This window comes from Equus caballus, chromosome 14, assembly GCF_041296265.1.
Source record: "Equus caballus isolate H_3958 breed thoroughbred chromosome 14, TB-T2T, whole genome shotgun sequence".
In the NCBI taxonomy this organism is placed as follows: Eukaryota; Metazoa; Chordata; class Mammalia; order Perissodactyla; family Equidae; genus Equus; species Equus caballus.
Window position 1 is genome coordinate 59142958 of NC_091697.1, and position 20395 is coordinate 59163352.

At 44.0% G+C, this 20395-nt stretch overlaps 1 protein-coding gene across 1 annotated transcript in view; it reads left to right on the top strand.

Annotated features, from left to right (window-relative positions):
* The window catches only part of LOC100146132 (uncharacterized), a 114742-nt gene that overhangs the window by 50591 nt on the left and 43756 nt on the right, over window positions 1-20395 (top strand). The window lies entirely within an intron of this gene.

Consider the following 20395-nt stretch of genomic DNA (forward strand, 5'->3'; position numbering starts at 1 on the left):
CTGGCTGTACAAGGTCATAGAGCTGTCCCTAAATGGGGCCATGGGTACAGGTAGGAGGCTCAGCAGACCGGAAGGCTGCGCCCGTGGAGTCCAAGGCTGACAAAGTGTACAGATCCTCTGGCGACGAGAGAATCATTTGATGAGAGATGGTCCAGGAGGTGAAACTTTGTTGACGTGCGGAAGACAAACAACGAAATAGACAACAAATTATAATAAGAAATAGAAGTAAGATGATTAACCCAATGAATAAGGTTTTGATAGTAGTCCAGAAACATGGACCTGACCAAGAATTCAACCAATCATTTAGAGATAGGGCAGGGTCAGACATGGACTTAATTTGGTGGCTCATATCAGATAGGAAGCCAGAGATATTTTGATGGTAGTCAGGAATATAGACACAACATTCAGTTTTTATAATGGCACAAGTGCCCCCCTGTGCTGCTGTCAAGACATCCAGTGCCATTCGGTTTTGGAGGACTGCCTTACGTATTTGGGATACTTCTAAATCCAGCAGTGAAAGGCTATGTTGTGTATCATTTAATGCTTTCATAGTAAATTTGTTTAGAGCTTCCATGTGCCAGATGACACTTTCGATTCCTAATTGGGGAAGGAAAATTGAGGCAACGTGGTCATACCAGTGGTAGACAGAGCGGGTCTAGCGCTGTTGCAGGTTGGGTAGGTTAGCAGGAGGAGCTATAGTAAATGTAGTTCTACCCTGCATCCAGACGAAGCCTAGGGTGCATCGTCCAATCCATCCAGGTGGCAGCCAAGGCCATAAGTTGGAGCCACATAACCACTGAGTGCCATTAGGGGCTAACCAACGTATGCTGGGCCATCTATCCCAGTCAGTCCCAAACCAATCAGTATTTCTTAAGGCTATGATATGAGAACACATATAATGGGGAATTTTTCCCATAGGTCGGGTGCTATTAGGCCATGTGTCACAGGTGTGATTAGTTTGTTCCCAACATAGAGTGGCCTTTTGACTGTGTTGACCACTAGTAGGAGTGAGCCAAATATATTCATCCCAAATTTGATATAGTCCATCCTGTGTGTATCGATAAGTTGGGGACTTTACCTTTGGAACTTGTTGTTTATGATCCACCTGTGATAAGGCAAATCTAGTTAGTATTTGGACAGTAGTATTGAAGGAAAAGGTTTGATTGTGGACAGGGAACTCCCAGGTGCCAGAGACGGATGGCCACAAGGAGACATTACGATTAGTAATAGATGAATCTTGTAAAAGAGGAGAGCTAGAATCTAATATCCATGAATGCGTACTATAGCTTCTACTGAAACATAATTCTTCTCTCTAAAATCACCCTCATTTTTACAAAAGCTAGCCAAATTAAGATTAACTGGTTTGCAAATAAAGTATAGTTTCAATAAAACTTGGTCCAATTATTTACATAAGTGCAGCAAGAATGGCAATTGATTATACAGGCTTTTTAAATCTGCTTTGCTGGAATTTTTTGTGAGGAATCTCAGATTGAACTCTGAAGGCCTCTCGAGGTCAGAAAAGCCAAGCCAAGGACATGCTGTCAGATTTTGCCTGCAGTACCTACAAATTTGGGTGGATTTCTCTCTTCTCGAGGTCCCCCAAAATATTCTGAGGTTCCTTGCACCTGCCAGATAAGCAAGCTTCCTTACTTACCAGGTAAGATTGCCAGAATCTCTGTAAACAAGATACCAGGCCCATATTTCCAAGTGGATTTATTTCCAGAAAGTCAACCTTATTCCTCAAAGGCAGTATTGTCATATCCAAACCTGTATGTTTCTCAAATATGACATTCCAGTCAAAGCTTTGGTAATATAATCAACGTGTCCTGTTATAAGGAGAACAGATTCTTAATTGAACTTATGCAAATATTGCCATGAAATAACCATACTCACTCACAAAGGGTTTCCAAATTCCGGAGGGATCAGGTAGGGAGAAAAAGATAAATGTTTCAGTTTTGCTCATAAAGGTATAATTTCACCAAATTGCTGTAAGTCATAGTTAGCATAAGAGAAAAGAGAAAAAGATTTCCTTAAATATGAGAAAACAAAACAACATTTCAAAAACAATATTTCAAAGTCATAAAACATTATAATCATCCTCAACAGTTCACACAGTTCTGTATAATTGATTATTGTTTAACCTTCTGTTAGCAGATCTATGAGCTTAGTTTCTGTTAGAATTCTGTAACTTCACCAGCTTATTTTTAACATTAAAACTCATTCACTTAATTGGATTTACTTTAATCTTAGCCAACTTGACCAGGCATAAAACTCCTTTCAGAATTTCTCCTTCACAAACCTTCTACAACTTTCTTTTTGCCTTCAGAATTTGTCCTAAAGTCTTTCTTTTTTTTCTTTCTAGTACTTTAGGACAAATTTATCTTTCTTAACCCATCAAACAAAATACTTCCATTCTTTATACCCTCTTTACTAAAAACATACGTTTTAACTTTCCTTGAATACAGAGCTGTTTTCCTTATTAATTTCCAGTAGCTTTAATTATATAGGTTAATAAGAACTTTTAACCCTTAACAGACCTAGTAAACACTAAAAAGGTAAGCAATTACAAATTGTCTTTTATACCAGCATTCTAAACACTTCATAATTTCTAGAAACATGCCACTTCACAATACAACAATAGGCATGCTTTTTAATAGACCCAAACGCTTTTAACCTCTTTACAATAAGAAGCCAAAAGTAAATAACTTAGGTACGTTTAGCAATAATGTTTCAATGTTCTATTCAATCCAAAAAATGACCCAGATACTCAGATTTTTATCATTTAACTTAACTTGGCAAAACTCAAGATTGTTACCAAAAAGAATTTCGAAGCTGTTTTTTTTTTTAAGTATACAGACCATAAAACAGTTATTGTACCCACTTTTATCTATTTAAACCGTTTGTTTCCAACACTTATGTTCAGATTACCTACGAAAACGTCACGAGACATTAGACAAAACTGGTCATCGTTTAAAGCTATTATTTTGCTGATGAATTTAACAGACAACGTGAACTTATTTGACTAGTAAACCCAGGCTGCATGCCTGCATCATATGCAAATACCGACAACTCTGACAAGAAGACTATTTTCAATCAAGCCAACAAACTTAAACAAGCTTTCATTTACCAAAGGTTAATTCACATCAAGTTAACTTGAAAGACATTGGATTAATTTCTACTACATTTAAAATTTATGTAAGCACTTACTTTAAGCCAATTAAACGGAGCTCTTGATTTCTCAGAAACTGGGTTGTAACTCAAATCACGTTCTAGGTTGATCTACCTGTCCAACTGCATCACAAAGGCACAGAGAAACCCCTCAAATTTTCTCCCAGATGGAGTTAGAATGCATCCAAAAGGTGGGTCTCTGGGGATGCTTGGGGGCCTTCCCCGTGGCGGTAAAGTCAGTGTCTGACTGACAGCAGCTGGAGAAAGGGTGCAGAGTCCAATTGTGGGTGTTGACATAGTTATAAGATTTAGTCAAGTCTCGCTCAGCCTGGGCACTTTCTCTCTGAGCCAGCACAGTTGAGGCAGGGAAGAAGGAGGCAAAGACCTGGAACTGGCTGGAGGCTGGGGCTCCCAGCGCCAGAGTTGAGAGTTAAGTTCCTGGCAAAAGGCTTATTTTTCCAATTTTACGGAAGGTCAAGGTTCTGCTCAGGTCCAGCTTGAACTTAACCTCGACTTGGTGACAACAAAGGAGGTGATGAACAAGACAGACAAAGAAAGGAAAAGAAGAGATCAGACCTCGCCCTCATGGCCTCTTCCAGAGGGTTATCAAGATAAGAGTCACACAACAGTTCCCCTGCCAGGGCACACTACCCCAGCAGGATAGCTCGCAGAATAAATCACAGGTCTCCTACCCTCATAACCGACTCAGTAGGTGACTAAAATACTCAGTGAGTCAACCGTCAAGAGAGGGCACCCCGACTTAGGGTTGCTGGGTGATCAGGCCCGGAAACCCAAAGTTGGGGCTCCCAGGGGTGGAGCCTTTTACTCTTTAAAGATTTCTTTGTTTCCCGGTTGCAAAGCTCAAAAGGAGGTGAAAATGGCCATTGTAACTCTAAGAGAGGTGAAAGAAACGGGTCCATTACCTTGAAAAATCCCCCCTGAACCTAGGGCAGCATCCTACCTGTCGTTCCTACTGTGGGGTTCCTATAGCAAGGGGTGATGGGGGTGTCCCCCGGCATTGCAGCCCTTGTATACCTTCCCTGCTATGCCTGGCAGTAACAGGTGCCTGGTGAATGGTCCCCGAGAAGAAAGGAGAACTTTAAGAGAGATGAAAGAAAAGGAGCCATTACCTCGAAAATGCCCCCGTTGGGGTTCCTGTAGCAAGGGATGATGGGGGCATCCCTTGAACATCTTCCCTATTCCGCCTGGCAGGAATAGGTACCTGGTGAATGGTCCCAGAGAGAAAAGGAGCCATTACCTTGAAAATCCCCCCATTGGGGTTCCTGTAGCAAGGGATGATGGGGGCATCCCTTGAATATCTTCCCTATTATGCCTGGCAGTAATAGGTGCCTGGTGAATGGTCCCCAGGATAAAGGATAGAGAAAAACAGTGAGGAACTTTCCGCCAGACTGGGGGACATTCTACCCAATTGCATCCTGGAGCCATTCTCCCAAGAAGGGGTTCCCATACTCCACCAAAGGTTCGAGTTTGGTACTTTCCTTGAACTGGAGTCCCGATTGGGACCTTCCCGCAGTTCAAAGAGTGGTCAAGTGCCATGGGAGGGATCCCAGTCCAGCCTTAGGAAAAGAAACCTTCCACAGGAGTCTTGGAGATTGGTGACCGTCCTAATGACTTAAGTGGCCGACCCATGCCCACGTAAAATTTGTCTATTAGAGATAGAGTCAGGAAGGAGTGGATTAATTCATTCTCATCACCCTGAGGCTTAAGGTACTGAGTCTCATCAAGCTGAATGCCACGATTTGCCCCATAGAGTAGCCATGGGCAGCAAACGTGGATTCATACAGCTATCCAAGAAAGTTCCCAATGGAGAAGTGAATTTAGATCCATCCTCGAAAAAGAGAAAGGCACAAGGCAAAGGGCACTTACCAGAACTCGAGCTCACAAGCCGATGAAGCAAATCCCTGTACGGGCCACCAGAAATGATGCGGGGTCGGTGAGCCGAGGAGTCAAAAGAAAGATTTCTTAGACTCTTAAGATCTGGCAGTAGTGCTCTTTTATTTAGAGAATAGAATAGCATGGGGGCAGGACCCATGGGCAGTCAGGCTGCTGCTTGGGGACAGGGCCCACGGGCAGTCAGAGATGCTGCTGGCATGGGGAGCTGCTGCTGCCGCCGCTGGCATGGGGATAGGACCCACAGGCAGGCAGAGCTGCTGCCGGCATGTTGCTGCTGCCACTTCTGCTGCCGCTTCTGCTGCAAAGTTGGGTGGAGAGTAAGGCTAAATTTAAGGCAGAGGTATGTGAGTTATCTCTTTACAAGACAAAGGAATATGTAAAAAAGTTAAAATGGTATCAGTGCCCGTAGGGTCTGGCCATTTGGTGGTCCCACAACTTTTAGATAAGAATCAAACCAGATTGAGTAAATGGCAGAAGTCACCGCTTGAATATTATCCTCAGCTAAAGACAAAGGAGGATTTGGGGGGGGGGGGTCAGTTACATGAGGTTGCCAGACAGTAAACAACTTAAGTTCTTGCCTCTGGCATTGATTAAGAGTTTCTAGAGATAAGGCCATCCGCCTTCTTCCTGGCACAGAGAGGGAGGCATCTTCACAGATAGAGGTTTTCCTTAGAAATGTAAATCTTTCCCAACAAAGGGACAAGCAAATTCCACTCCTTGGAGCCTGCTTCTTGTCTGTAGTTTTAAAAGTAACCAGCCTAAAAATCCTCATCATAAACCGTTTTAAAATTAAGCAACCTAAAAATCCTCATCACTAGGAGTTGAGGTCGATTTTGCTGTGAAAAATCTTGAATGCTTTCAGCCTCCTGAGATGTGCAACACCATTATGGAGAGTGAGGTTGTGGTTAAGGGAAGAGTCAGATCTGATATAGGGAATAGTCTCTTTCATCAAAGGGAGACTGTCCAGCCTTGGAGAATCAGAGGAGTTGGGGACTAGTCCAGCTGTGTCTGAAGATGGGATAATTGTACTAACAAACTAGAGCCTCTTCTCAGTTATCTGTGTCAACTCTGGCAGGAACATCTAGCATGGGTCCTGGCACAGAGTTAGTACACAGATATATTTGTTGAAATGAACCAAAACGTACTGAGTGACTGCTGTATGCCTGCCTCTGTGCTGGGTGCTATGGGAAATTCAGAGATGATAAAGGCACATCTCATTTCTGCAATGGACTCCATATAGTAGGGGATATTAGCCATTTGAAGAGTTAAATAACATAGGAAGAAATTTCTCAAGAAATCTAGGTGTGCTAAAAGAAGGGAGAGCTCCCTCTGAACTGGTTAGTTGGGGAAGTCTTCCAGAAGGGGACAATATTAGCTGGGTCTTAAAGAAGTGGTTGGAAAAAGGAAGGATGTGGTTTGGGTGGACTAGGTGGTGGGAGTAGCTGATATAAAGATGAGGTAGAGGCCCTAATCAGCATGATGTGTGTGGGAGATGTAAAAGGATCAGTTTGTCCGGGACAGACAAGGCATGTACGATGTAGAGTAAGAAGGCCCTTACCCAGTGAACCTTGGCCTTAATTGCTAAGCATAGGATTTTAACTTTTACCTTTTGGCTGTAGGAAGGTGTTGGAGGCCTTTGAGCCCAGAAAAAAGAACTATGGTTAGAACTGCTTCAGAAGCTCCATTGGTAAATTTCCATTGGTATGAGATGAACAGGATGTAAGATGTCTCTTCTAGTATCTTTTTCCCTTTACCTCATCTGTCTCTTCTCTATGTCTTCCCTTCCCTCAACCTGAGTCAGTCTCCTGAGATATTCCCTGGAGTGCCTTCTGAATTCTGCCATCCCCAAAGCAGTAACAAGCTCAACACCATACCCCTGACTTGCTAGTAGCTACTGCAGTCTGGGCCCTGGCTAATATGCGAGATGTAGCAGAGGTATTAGGGTTTTCTGAAGGGAAGTTCTGCATCCTGAACTCTGACCTGGGAGCATACAAGGTATATGTCATATTCTTGTCATATGGCTTATGAAAATTGGCCTGAAGAAAAGAAATAATGAGTGGAAGGAAGATTATATGGTCACTCCATGCCTTGGGGATGGATGGGGAAGAGGGACTATTAGGTTCACTGATTGTCTAAGCTTCTAAGGTTTTTTGCACCATCTGAAGAACCACCTTGCCTAAAGGCCCCAAGAGACCTTCATACAGTCTAATAGTTAGAAAGTTGAAGTCTCCCTCAACCCATCATTCTGCCTCCTGAGTAACTGCGTACAGAGACAGAAAAGTCCAATCCCAACACTGTGTCCAATCTGGTGGTTCCTTTGGCCACTTGCCAAAGTGGAGCTTCCCATTAGAGGGAATGGAGATGAAGGTTTCACCCAGATATTATCAGGGTCAAACTCTTCTACCATTCTGAGTTTGTTATACCTGTTCCACATCACTCAATTTCACTAATACACCCCCTTTCCTTGGACTTTTCTGAAAACATCACTTGTACAAGGTTTTATTGTGTGCAACAGGTGCTTGAGAAGATTTGAGATGCCAAAGGCATTTTATGCTGCCGTGATGCTTGCTCCCATCTTCATTGGTCATGAGGGCTTTGTTTCTCATGCGTTTGGTAGTGTTTTCTGTTGTCAACCTCCACTGTGCATCTTCTACCTGTTGACAAACTCTGCCCCAAACAAACAGGACAAATTCAACCTAAAACTGTGCTGTCAGTGCAATAGCCACTAGCCATATATGGCTATTTAATTAAATATGACTAATTAATTGAAATTAAATAAAATTTAAAATCCTCAATTGCCTTAACCATATTTCAAGTGCTCAATAGCCACATGTGGCTAGTGGCTCCTATATTGGACAGTGCAGGTATTTAACATTCTCATCATCACAGAAAGCTCTGTTAGACATGCCAATCTGAAATAGTACTGCCAAATTCCAGCAGGACTATCCAGGTGGATGTAGGTACTCCAAGGCAAGTTCAAGTTCTTCCTTGCCACTGTGTGAAGCAGATATACCTCTTCATTATTCCAGTTGGCCATCTGGTAACTATTATATTAGACAAACACACACACACGCACAGAGTCACCCATTAATTCTTATGCACTGGATATTTTAAACTCATAAGAAAGAAGAGAAGCATTTTCCAAAATGCTCCATAATTTTCCTTAACCACAATAAAGTTAATACCTCACATTAATAGGCAAATAAGTCCCCTCTTTCAAGTTGTGCCTCTTTGGGCCTGTCATAAATAAGAAAATAAACCCATTTTTGAACCTCTCTCATTTAATGGTGGGTCACTCAGCTCTAAAAGGATGCGGTAGAAGCTTTTCTTATCTATTCCTTTCAAGAGCCCAAGGAAGTACTCACCTTCTCCCCAGTCTCTGCTAAGGCCCTGGGGGTAGAGACAGGGAGTTTCAGCATTGGGAAGGCCCTCTTAGATGCTATAGTCTTAGTCATTTCACACCTTAACCTCAAAGGAAGTCCTTCTTTTTCCTGGGATGGAGCACTTTAGTTCCCACAACTCTTCTCTGAAGTCATTGTAGAGTGGGTGGAGGGAGGTGAGGGCAATGCTTTGGTCTGAACTTTTTGGGTAACCTTAGGAGTGGATCTATTAAAACCGAGGGTTTTTTCTTTACCACACCACCCCCAAGATTCCATTTCCTGCAGATGTGGCATTAGCACCTCTCGCCATCTTGGCCCAGGCCTTTGGACCATGCCTTGGGAGGGCTCTGTCCTTTGCCTTGAGCTCCATTTTTACTTCTCCAGTGGAAACAATGACTTTTTTTGCCTGGCTTGGTGAGCAGGCTCTTTCCTCTCTTACTTGGTTAACTCAAGTGGGAATTAGGGTTACCACCCCTGTGGGTAAAAGACATTTTGCTCCATGTTGGAGAAAGAGGTAGGTACTGGTTTCACCTGCCACAGTTACTACATATGGTTGTGAATAGAACCTCTGCTCCTGATGCAGACCCCTGCCTCTGCCCCTGGCCCTTTCCCAGCTCCTATTCTGTTTTGACTTCTACTCACCCCTTTTTCTGGCCCTGATGCTATCCCAGACAATTCTCTGTCCCTTACCCTGCCACTGTTCTAGCCACTGCCCCAGACTCAGGGTGAGCTAAAGGAGGCAGTCTCTCAAAGTCTGGACAAAAAAGCCTCAGGGGTGGGGTGCTGCTGAGAGGCAAGGTGAGGATGTGGAGAGAGGCACATAGACTCTCTGAATGCTGGTACCTGCCCGCCAGGGCTGGACCTTCCATGACCTTCCCTCCTTTCTGTCTTTGAACTTCTTTCAACAGAGAAGCCCTTGTCAGTCAGCCCCTTGGCAGTCCAGCATCTTGTCCCTGCCCCCTATCCGCTATTTGTAGGCATTTAGCTGAGCTATGGGAGAGAACTGGCCCGTGCTCCCTCCTTCAGGGTCCAGGGAGGTCCATGAGCATGGCAGCAAGGCCTAAGCAGAGAGACATGGCAGGTGAGTAGAGACATCTGGTGTCAAGTCACCCGTGGTCTGCAGGATCTCCTGCAGAGGGAGCAGGCTGCAAACTTTAGCCCTTGCTTAGCCAACTCCTAATTTTATAAAAATTGGTTTTGTTTTTTAATTACCCAAATGATGCATGAATGCATTCTCATAACATGTTATGAGAAGAGAATGTTCTCTTCCTGTAAAAAAAAAAGAAAGTTATTTAGCCTTATGATTGTAAAATTGTAATGCTAAAGTGCCCTTTGACTGCCTCACCTAATCCCAATCTCCTCTCCCAGTTCCCACAAGTAGGCACAGTTCTCAGCTAGTTGTACAATCCTTTCAGATCTTTTTCTGTAGATTTACTTACTGACTATGTACATCTATAGAAAATAGGACTTTTTTATGGTTTTCAGGTTTTCTTTCTTTCTTTCATCTATTCTTTCTTTCTTTCTATTTCATAAATGATGTGCTATATCTATCACTCTGCAGTTATCAGTCAGTGACGTGTCTTACAGATCTCTCCATGTAGGTTCAAAGAGATCATGTGCATTTTGGAATTGCTGCACAATATTCTCTAGCATGAACACATCTCAGTTTATTTACTCATCTCTGGTTGATGGACATTTTGTGTGTCTCCCAAATTTAACCATTACAAATAGACTGCAACGAATACTCCTGTAAAGCTTCAATAAGCACATGAGCAAGCGTCTTTCAGATAGATACAACAAAAGAAATTATAAACCCATAAGTTGTATATATTGACATTTAGTAGAGTCTGTCAGATTGATCTCTAGAGAAAAGTTGGACCCACTAACAGCCACTAACATTATACACCCATTAACAGTTTGTTGAAACCATTGTCTTGATATTATCAAATGTTGCATTCAGAATTTCTGACTGTTGTATTTCTCAAGTTCCTTAGTGATGCTAAACATCTTTTTATATATTTATTGGGCATTTTTGTTCCTTCTTATTTTAATTACCTGTTCCTATCCTTTTTCTTTTGAGTTGTTGAGATTTTACTTGTTAACTTTTTTATATTCCTTATATACTCTGGATATTAATTCTTTGTCTATTATAGGTGTTAAAAATATTTTCCCCAAGTGTCTCACTTGTCTTTTATTTCCTGATATCTTTTATTATACCAAAGTGTTTCATTTTGGTGGAGTAAAGTGATCAATTTTTTTAAATGGCTTGATTGTTTTGTGTCTTATTTAAAAAGGCTTCCTCTCCCCCAAGGTTGAAAACATATTATCCTATATTTTTGTACTATGTTTATTCTTTACTTTGGGGGCTTTAATATATCTGAACTTGTTTTTCTGAGTGGTGTGAGGAGGGATCTAGCTTTATTTTTCCTCTTAAGGGATAACTGTGTAGAAGCTTTGTTGAATGTCTCCCCAGTACTTATTCTTTCCTCCTCCCTTGCTAACATATTCTGAATTTCCAAGCTGTGTGGTTTATGTGGGATTGTTCTCACCCTCACCTCTTAAAGTAGATCCTACTCGGCTTAAGCCAATCAATGTATCCCATCCTCCTGGCTATAAGGCATAACTGATTTAGATGGGTAAGTGACCCTTTCGGGGCCAGTGATGCATGAAATAATGTTTGCTAGGAGCTTCTGTGCAAGAGGCTTTCTTTTTACTGTTGGCTCTGTTCCCACTGACAATCATCTTACTCCCACAAGGGAAGCTAGTCTTAGGATGAGCCAGTATAATGGAAGGCAAAGAAAAGAGAGCAAAAGAAATCAGATTCTTGCTGACATCATTGATCTGCTGGATCAATACTGTTCTGCAATCCCACCTACCTCTGGACGTTTTTTTACATGAATGAGTACATTTTCTTTATTGTTTAAGCCAGTTTGAGCTGAGTTTTCTTTTACTTAAAACTAAAAGTATTCCTAGCCAATTTAATAACAGTTGTCTCGATACTGCTTATTGAAAGATTCGTCTGTTTCACACTGATATGAAACATGATTTGGAGTAGACTCAGGCCCGCTCAGTCAGAGTAAACACGAACAGAAAACTCTAAGACTCTACAACTAGGTAAGGATAGATTGCCTGAAACACTGGCAGTGAGAATTTTCAAGGCCTAGGATATACATATTAGGCCTATGTGATGTGGCTTACTGAATAGCAGAGATATTGCTTTATTTGGTAGTTTAAGCTGTTTCTGGTGCTGATGTGAGTAGAATTGTAAAAGGCATTGAGTGCTTTTCTGGGCTCTTCTGACCTGGTAGTCAGTCATCTCATTCTATGCAGGCTGCCAAGACCATTGAACTAGGGAGATGCCTTTGTGAGAAAGCAAGAGAGGTAATGGGGAGCCACAACCCCCACATGCATTCTCATCTCACAAATATCCTTTGTACTCCTAGTTATTAACTGCCTTAAGAGTAAACTAAAATAAAAGCATCCTTGAAGAGAGTCCAAGTCAACATTATTTGGCTCCATAAATACATGAGTCTATTTCTGGATTCTTTATTCTACCTTAGTGATTTATTTGTTTATTTATGTACCAGTACCACACTGTTTTACTTCTTGTTGCTTTATAACATATTTTGATATCATATAGGGCAAATCTTTCACCATGGTTTGTCTTCAAAATGATCTGGAATGTTCTTCCATATGAATTTTAGGATCAATCTGTCAGGATCCATGAGAAATTCTGTAGGGATTTTGCTTTTGAGAGAAGTCAGATAGACTTTACAGACTAAAGGGAGGAGAATTGACCTTTATGGTATTTGGGAAAGCTGCTGATATTCTGTTTGTTGATCTTATATCTGGCCACATCATTCAGCTCCTGGGTTTTCTGTGTAGAGTCTCACATCACTAAGAGGTAATGTAGTATAGTGATTAAGAGCACAGACTCTGAAGTCAGACTGGCTGAGTTTAAATTCTGGCTCTGCCTTTTGCTAGCCAAGTACCTCAACATCTCTATTATTTAGTTTTCTCATCGGTAAAAATGGGTCTAATACTAATACCTGCCTCATAAGGAGGTTGTTAGGATTAAATGAGTTAAGATACGTAAAGCATTTAATATAAAGAAGGCAGTAATCATTATCATCATCAATATCATCATTTATTAAAAATAACAAGTTTGGGTTTTTTTTCAATCCTCATATCTATTTTTCTTAAGGCACTGGCTAGGACTTCAATACAGTATTGAATGGTAGCATAGATAACAGGTATTATTGTCTTGTTCCTGACTTTAATGAAATTTCTTCTAATATTTCTATTAAATATATTTTTATATATTTATAAAATATACTTATATTAAAATATATGTGCTATAGATTTCTGGTATAATCCTTGATCTTTTTAGGGACGCTTCCTGGTAGTCCTAATATACAAAGAGTTGGCTGAAACAGCGAGCAAAGGCCAAGCACCAAGCACTGAGCTAACCTTGCTCACAGCCCATTAGGCATAACGTAGCCAGGGCCACAAGAGAAGCAGACAGGGCTGCGGGTGCTCCAAGCAGGCTAGACACTCACCTTCCTCTCTTGGTGAGTCCATGCTCAGAACGGGCATGGCAGAAATGTGCTTGGGCTATGCATATGGTAGTCTCTCACTATGGCAATGGAGAAGGCTCTGACTTGTGTACAAGTGCATATGCAGCAGTGTGTACGTGTGTGCATGGTGCACTTGCATGCTCACACTGGTCCTGGTCCCTCTAGCAGCAGCCTTATGGGACCCTGCTTAGCTGTCCTTTCTGCAGCGGTGGGAGAGGGGCTCCTGACTGCTGTGTCTCTTTTGGATTGTCATAGTTTTCTGTGTGCAGCACCCCTATATCTCCTGCCCCACCCTCTAGAGGCAGGCAGGGTGATGACTGAAGCATCAGACCTGTGGTTTCCGTAACAGGAAGTGATTTAGATGCTGAAAGCTAATTTTAGATGAGTTGATATGGGGTTTTCAAAGAATGTTTCAGGGGTGGTTTCAGGCTCAAGGCTCAGCCCCTTGATCCTCTCATCTACAAGACACTGGCAGTTTCCCACTGTCACTGTCTAGCTGGGTGAGCTCATGCCCAGTTGGGTAGAGCTCTTCAGTGGAAAGCCAGGGCTGGTTTTCCATGGATTACAGGCTGCCTGAGTCATTGGTTTTGGCCTCCAGCTCCAGGCAGATTCTTGTGACTCAGCACAGGCTGGCTCCAGGCCAGGCTGACACAGGACATCTTATCCCTAGTGAGGACTGCGTGGAGGCTCTGAAGGTCCTGTCAGGACAGGGCAATCCATCCCCACCAGGCTGAGGCCTAGGCCAGAGATGAGATGAGGCTTATGGGCCAAGGGAAGTGTCATCTTGGATGGCAGGCAGTTAGGTGAGGCATCTTCTCCACGTCAGCCCCTTTCCGAGTTTCTTAGAAGGGAGAGCACTCAAACTCATGATGGCTACCCTAGAGATCCCATCACTGCTTCAGTCCTGGAGGTTGGGACTCCTACTGGTAGTAGCAGACACAAAAGCAGCAGAAGAATAGGCACAGAACTTTCAGAGAGTCCTGTCTCCTGGAGCTGAAACCCCACTGGCTGGCGCCCTCAGAACCGAATGGTTTCTGTCTCTTCTAAGTCCTGAGCAAAGGAAGTAGAAGACTGGAGCTCCCTGCTCACCTCCGCAAGAGTCTACAAAGCCCGTTTTCATCTCTATCCCATCCCTAGGGCTTCCACAGCAACTCTGCAAAAGAGAATGTCACCCCCATTCTCAAAGAAGAAGCTGGGCCTCACACTCCTAAGGGAGATGGCCCAGAATTACACAATTAGTGCAGGTGGCATCAGAGCCAGGCTAGGTGCTGGCTTCCGCACCATGCTGCCAGTGGGATGCCCAACATTCAGGGATGGTGCTCTGCATGTCTGATCCAGGCAACAGCCAGCCATGAGTCCCTGCCACACGCCTGGGGTCTCTGGAAAGCTAGGGAAAGCATAACTGAAGCCTCTGCAGGTGCCTAATCTACCCCTTGCCCTTCTTTGGGGAGAGATATAACCTGGTAGATGAGGTCAGGCCTCTAGGTCTTGGTGCAAAAGGAGACGCTTCTGCCTTGGAGAGGCTGCAGACAGATGTTTGCAGGGGCAAATAGCAGGCAGCCTTCTCTTTGGCCTCTGTGGGCAATCAGTCCCCTGAAAAGGACCAAGCAGAGTAGGACTGATGACCAGTCCAGAGCCAAGGCTGGGCTCAGACCCAGAAAGGAGGAAAGCCTTCTCACAAAAGCTCCAGTGTTTTGTGGCCTGGTGACATAGAGTGAGATGGTGTGAGCTAAGCCCTGCTTTGAGCGTTCCATAGAAGATGTCTTTGACCTATTTTCACCGGCTGTGGTGGCAGGAGGAATTTTTGGCCACATCATAAAGAGTTTTGTGGCCACCCCTGATAGACCCAGCTCAGGAAGTTGTAATTTTCCACAATTAGGTTATTAGTCACTGAAGTGATCCCTGCCCCCTGCTCCTGGCTCCTGTGCTGCTGCAGGCTGACAGCAGTAGCACTCCGATGCGCAGCCTCAGCAGCAGGCTAGAAGCCCTGGAGGCTGTGAGCACTGAAGTTGGACCCTTTGTGTGCCTGCCTTTTTTGTGGAACCTCACAGCCCCATTCCAAGATTTCCCCGACTTCTTGAGCATTTTGTCCTCCCAAGGAGATTTAGTTTGGGGAAGAAATCCATTAAGATCCTAAGGAAGGGATGTGAGTAGAGAGAAGCTCCCAGAAAATCCACTCCAGGGAAGACCCATGTACTTTGTAGTACCAATAACAGTGAGGCCCAGTCTATGACCTTTCTGAGGCATTTTCATATGAAGAAAACAGAAAGTCTTAAACCAAAGGAATACATTAATGGGGGTATTTCATAAGGTACTTCCAGGAAACCATGCAGGCCTCGGAGCTCCTTGCCTATTAGAAAGATCGGGCTGTGTGATGGTCACACCTGAATCCCCAGGGTGGGCTTCACTCAGGGAGGCAGAATTAGGTGCAGCCATCCCCTCTGTGGGAATTTTGCCTAGTTAGCTCCTTCTTCCAAACTCCTGGGTAGTCTCATACCAGCTCCTGGGGTCATCTGGCTGCCTCTGAGGAGCAGTTCTGTTCCTGGAGTTGGTGGAGCACTGCCAGGCTGAGAGCTGAGAACTGGCCTCTGAGCCCTGCACTCAAAGCTGTGGGGACAGTCATGCATCTCAGTTGCCAGCTGGTGATATTCCTAAATGGAAAGGGCGAGAGTGGAAGTCTCCTCTGGCCTCTCCTCCTCCTCCTACAGCTGTCTTCAGCTTGGACTCTGCGATGCTTTCTTAGTCAGGGCATGTGTGCGGTAGACAAGAACATAGGGAAGCAGGAGTTGCTGCCTTTGAGGTAGGCAGGAAGGGATGAAGCTGGAGGAACTGGGCTTTTCCTGGTCTTATTTCTATCACAGTCTTTTTTTTTTTTTTTTTTTTGAGGAAGATTAGTCCTGAGCCAGCATCTGCCACCAGTCCTCATTTTTCTTTTTCATTTTTTTTTTGCTCACGAAGACTGGCCCTGAGCTAACATCCCTGCCCATCTTCCTCTACTTTATATGTGGGATCCCTGCGTAAGTGGTGCATAGGTCTGCATCCAGGATCCGAACTGGCGAACCCTGGATTGCCAAAGCGAAGCATGCGAACTTAACTTCTGCGGCACAGGGCCGGCCCCCTTCTATTGCAGTCTTAATGTGGCCACAGGGGTGGGTTTGTTTGTGTGTTTGTTTGTTTGTTTGGAAGTAGCCCCTTTTTTTTTGAAGTCCAGGATGCTGCCTTGATTCTGGAGGGGCCAAGGACTAGCCCAATGTCCCAGATGTTTGGGAACCTCCAAGGGCCCTTTTCATGCCTATGAAGTGACACAACCCACTACCCACCCTACTCATGCCCCTGGTGCTAATGTGGGTCCGAGGAGGAGGCTGAGAAATTTCTTAGCCTCCAAACTTTGGACTGTCTTCTCAGAGTAGAGGATTCAGGAAGAGGTTGGCTTTCCATGTGTAGGGAAAGGAGAGTAGCAAACGAGCAGGCACTGTATCCAGGGCAGGTTTACAGGGAGGCTTGTCAGGGGAATGGTGGTTCAAGTACAAAGTACAGACAAGAAATCAAGAGGATAACTGAGTAGGAGTGAGGTGGCCACTCTGCCCTCAGAAAAACAGGAGTCTGAGTTCACAGGGAAGTGACTCTTTTAAATAACACAGGTGGGCAAGCCCCAGACATTACCGTAACCTTCTTTCACAGACATCCTTTTCACAGTGTTTCTTACACTTCTCCACCTTAATCAACAGTGCTGACCACAATTGATGCCTTTCAGACTGACTCAGGGCCACTACTCAGGCTGGCCATTGTGCATTGAATCTAGGTGAGGATGCAGGTGCAGCTGGAGGTAGGACCAGCCCTCAAAGGGCACCAACCACTAAAGAGTCCTCAGACTGTCATTTAGGTAAAAGTTTCACAAGTCAATTTTCTGTTGGCTCTTTGCTTCATTATTTCTGAGAGTCATTTGGTAGAAATAACCTCATCTTTGGAGTCTAAGAGACCTGGTTCTGGTTCCTGACTCTGCCACCTACTAGTTGCCAGACCTTAGGCAGTTTCCTAACTTATTTTGTTCCTGTTCGTTTATTCGTTCATTCAACATCTATTTCTTGAGCATCTTCTATGTACCAGGTATTAGTTTAGATACTGGGGAGTCATCAGTGGAGGAAACAGAAGTATTCCTATCTTCAGAAATGTGTATCATAGCATGGGAGGCACAAAATAAACAACAAGCCTGATAACAAGATGATAAGTGCTAAAGTAAGAAACAGAGCAAGATAAGGGGAATTTAGGGTGTTGGCAGTGGTGGCAGAAGGGGCTGCAGTCTTAAATAGGGTCGGCAGGACAGATATGTTTGAGAAAATAACATCTGAGCAAAGACTGGAAGGTGGCGAAGGTGTTGGGCTGTTCCAGACGGAGCAAAGAGCCAGTGCAAAGGCCCTGAGGCTGAGGTGTTGAAGGAACAGCAACAGGCCAGCATGGCTGGAGTGGAGTGTATGAGAGGGGAGGGGCACAAGGGAAGAAGTCAGAGAGGTGATGGAAAGATAAAGGGGCAGATGACGTTGGGCTTTGTAGGCCATTGTGGGAACTTTGGTTTTTGCTCTGGTAAAACAGAGCCACTGAAGAGTTTTGAACAGAGTCACCTAATCTGACCTAGATTGTGACAGGATCACTCTGGCTGCTAGATTGAGAATAGACTATAGAGCAGAGCACAGGTAGAAGCAAGGAAATTAGGTATTCACTGAGCTGTATTCTAGGCAGAAGATAATAGTGGCTTGAATCATCATGGGTGGAGTGGAAGCGGTGAGAAATATTGGATTCTAGATATGTTTTGAAAGGAGAGCCATCAGGATTTGCTGATGGATTAGATGTGGAATATGAGAGAGAGAGCAGAGTCAGTGATGACTCCAAGGGTTTTGCTCTGGGCAGCTAGGAAGAAGGACTTGATGTCATCTGTGATAAGAAAGGCTATGGATGGGGCAGGTTTGAAGGGGAAGATCAGGAGTTCACTTTGGAACATGTAAAATGGGATAACAATATCCACTTTGCAGGGCTGTAGTGAGGATTAAGTAAGATAATATGTGAAAGTACTCAGCGTAGCACATAGCTAGTTCTCAGTAAATGTCACTTTCACTTTTCCTCTCTCATTTAGGTGGGTGTAACATGAGCAACTGGGGTCCTCCAAACCAATTTGACTAATTGCCTTTTGGTAGAAATAATAAGCCACGGGCCAGCCCCATGGCCGAGTGGTTAAGTTCGCGCATTCAGCTTCGGTGGCCCAGGGTTTGCTGGTTCGGATCCCGGGTATGGACCTACACACCGCTCATCAAGCCATGCTGTTGCAGCATCCTACATGGAAGAACTAGAATGATTTACAACTAGGGTATTCAACTATGTACGGGGGCTTTGGGGAGAAAGACAAAAAGAGGAAGGTTGGTAATGGATGTTAGCTCAGAACCAATCTTCCCCACCAAAAAAAAAAGAAGAAGAAAAAAAAGAAAGAAAAAGAAAGAATAAGCCAATCAGATGCCAAAACAGTCTCCTCCCAGGTGGTTTTCTCACCCTTCAGAAAACTTTCACTGTTGCTAACAGGGTCTTTCGATTTGTCAAAAGTTTCTCAGCAATGTTGACAAATTGATGTGATGATGAGTTTCTGTGTCAGTGGCACCTCGGGGCCCAGGCACCCCCTCATCTCTGCGCTCACCTTTTCCATGTCAGTCACTCTGCTGGTGTCCAGTGAGCAGGAGGCAAGACTGTCTCATAACAGTGAACAGAGATTAAGAGAAGGAGTTTCTCCAGAAGGTACACTTTTTATGATCAAGAGGTAGTTAGCTGACATAGCATTAGGTCACAACTTTCTCTTAGATCTTTGAATCATTTGACTGAATAAAATTGCTGGCGTGTGGCACATTACAGTTGCTGAACGAACCAAACAAAAATGGTCATACATGTATAATAAAGTTCTTCACAAAGGGTATAAATGTATATACTTGACTCTATGGATGGGAAAGGGTTGCCTGAAGGATGCTAACTAATGTGCCATCTCTGGATACAGGATACTTTCTACTTTGTTTGGATTTTTAACAATAAACTTATATCATTCTTAAGACAATAGAGTAATTTTTAAGAAGCCTCTGAAATGTTCAAGTAAGATTTGTGTGGCACCAGTCTGAAGGATCAGCTTTCTCGTGAGGTAATTTCAGTGGTTACATTGCTTTGTCTGAGGGTCAGCTTGACACTGCTGTAACCACAATGGGATAGGCCAGGTAGGGACACCTGGGATGACGACAACTTAGGAAAATAGATACCCTTCCTCAGAAGTGCCCAAACTTCCCTCTTCCTCTGAGGTTGGTGACTGCCTCCTCTCACTCAGAGTGAGCCTTTGCTCCAGGCAGAAATGTATGAACAACTCTAGATTTTTATTATGCTTCTGTACACTGGTTGATGGTGTGAGGGCTCCAGGTAAACATGAGACATCTTTGACAGCTCCAGGATAACAAAATCTTTGTATCCAGAAGTTCTACTTGAGAGCCACCTGTAGGACCGGCATCCGTGAGAACAGTGATCTCATCCTTATTCTGTTTAAATTCTGGAGATCGGTTCATGGGCGCCTGCCAGTGTGGGCATTAGCAAATGAATCCTAAATGCACAGGCTTCATTGGCCTGTTAAATAGTTCAAAAGACAGGCTAAGTTCCCACATGGTCTCTCAAGAAAGCTATCAAATTGTGCAAAAGCAGAGCGTTTGAGCCTTTGAGCCTTGGGGTCCTCTAGATTGGAAGCCCTAGTATTGTCCTGGCCAACAATATTTCCCTGGGCTCGTTCTTAGAGTCCAGAGCAGTCCAATTCTTGAAAAATGACACAATTCTCATACTCTCTGACCCTTGGGGTTTCACTGCAGGGTGCCAAACTGGCTAGGGGGAATATCAGTGGATGTGTCACAGACACTCACCCTGCCCCCACAAGCCACTGAGGTCTACTGATAGGAGTGACATCAATGGACCACTTTTGCCCCAACACTGAATGCTCCCAGAGGGCCTCTGCCTTATCCCTGATATTTCCATTATGCTGCAACCGTCCTTGCCTCTGTTTCTGCCCCCTTCATCTTGATACCCCAGCCCTCCTGCTTTGGTATCTATGGGCTTGGATGCTGAGTAGAGAGGAGAGCTCTCCTTGGTGGTGGGCAATGGTGTGAGCAGGTGGTGAGCAGTGAGCCTCTGCTGACCATTGACTATTCCTCCTCTTAGCAGCTGTCTTCTCCTGGCCCTATGTTGCTTACCTCTTGTCTAACACTTCTCTCTGCTCTCCCATGACCAAGAGCCCCAAAACTGTTCCAGACAGGCAGGACACCAGCTTGGGCACCTGATGGCCAACATGCTACA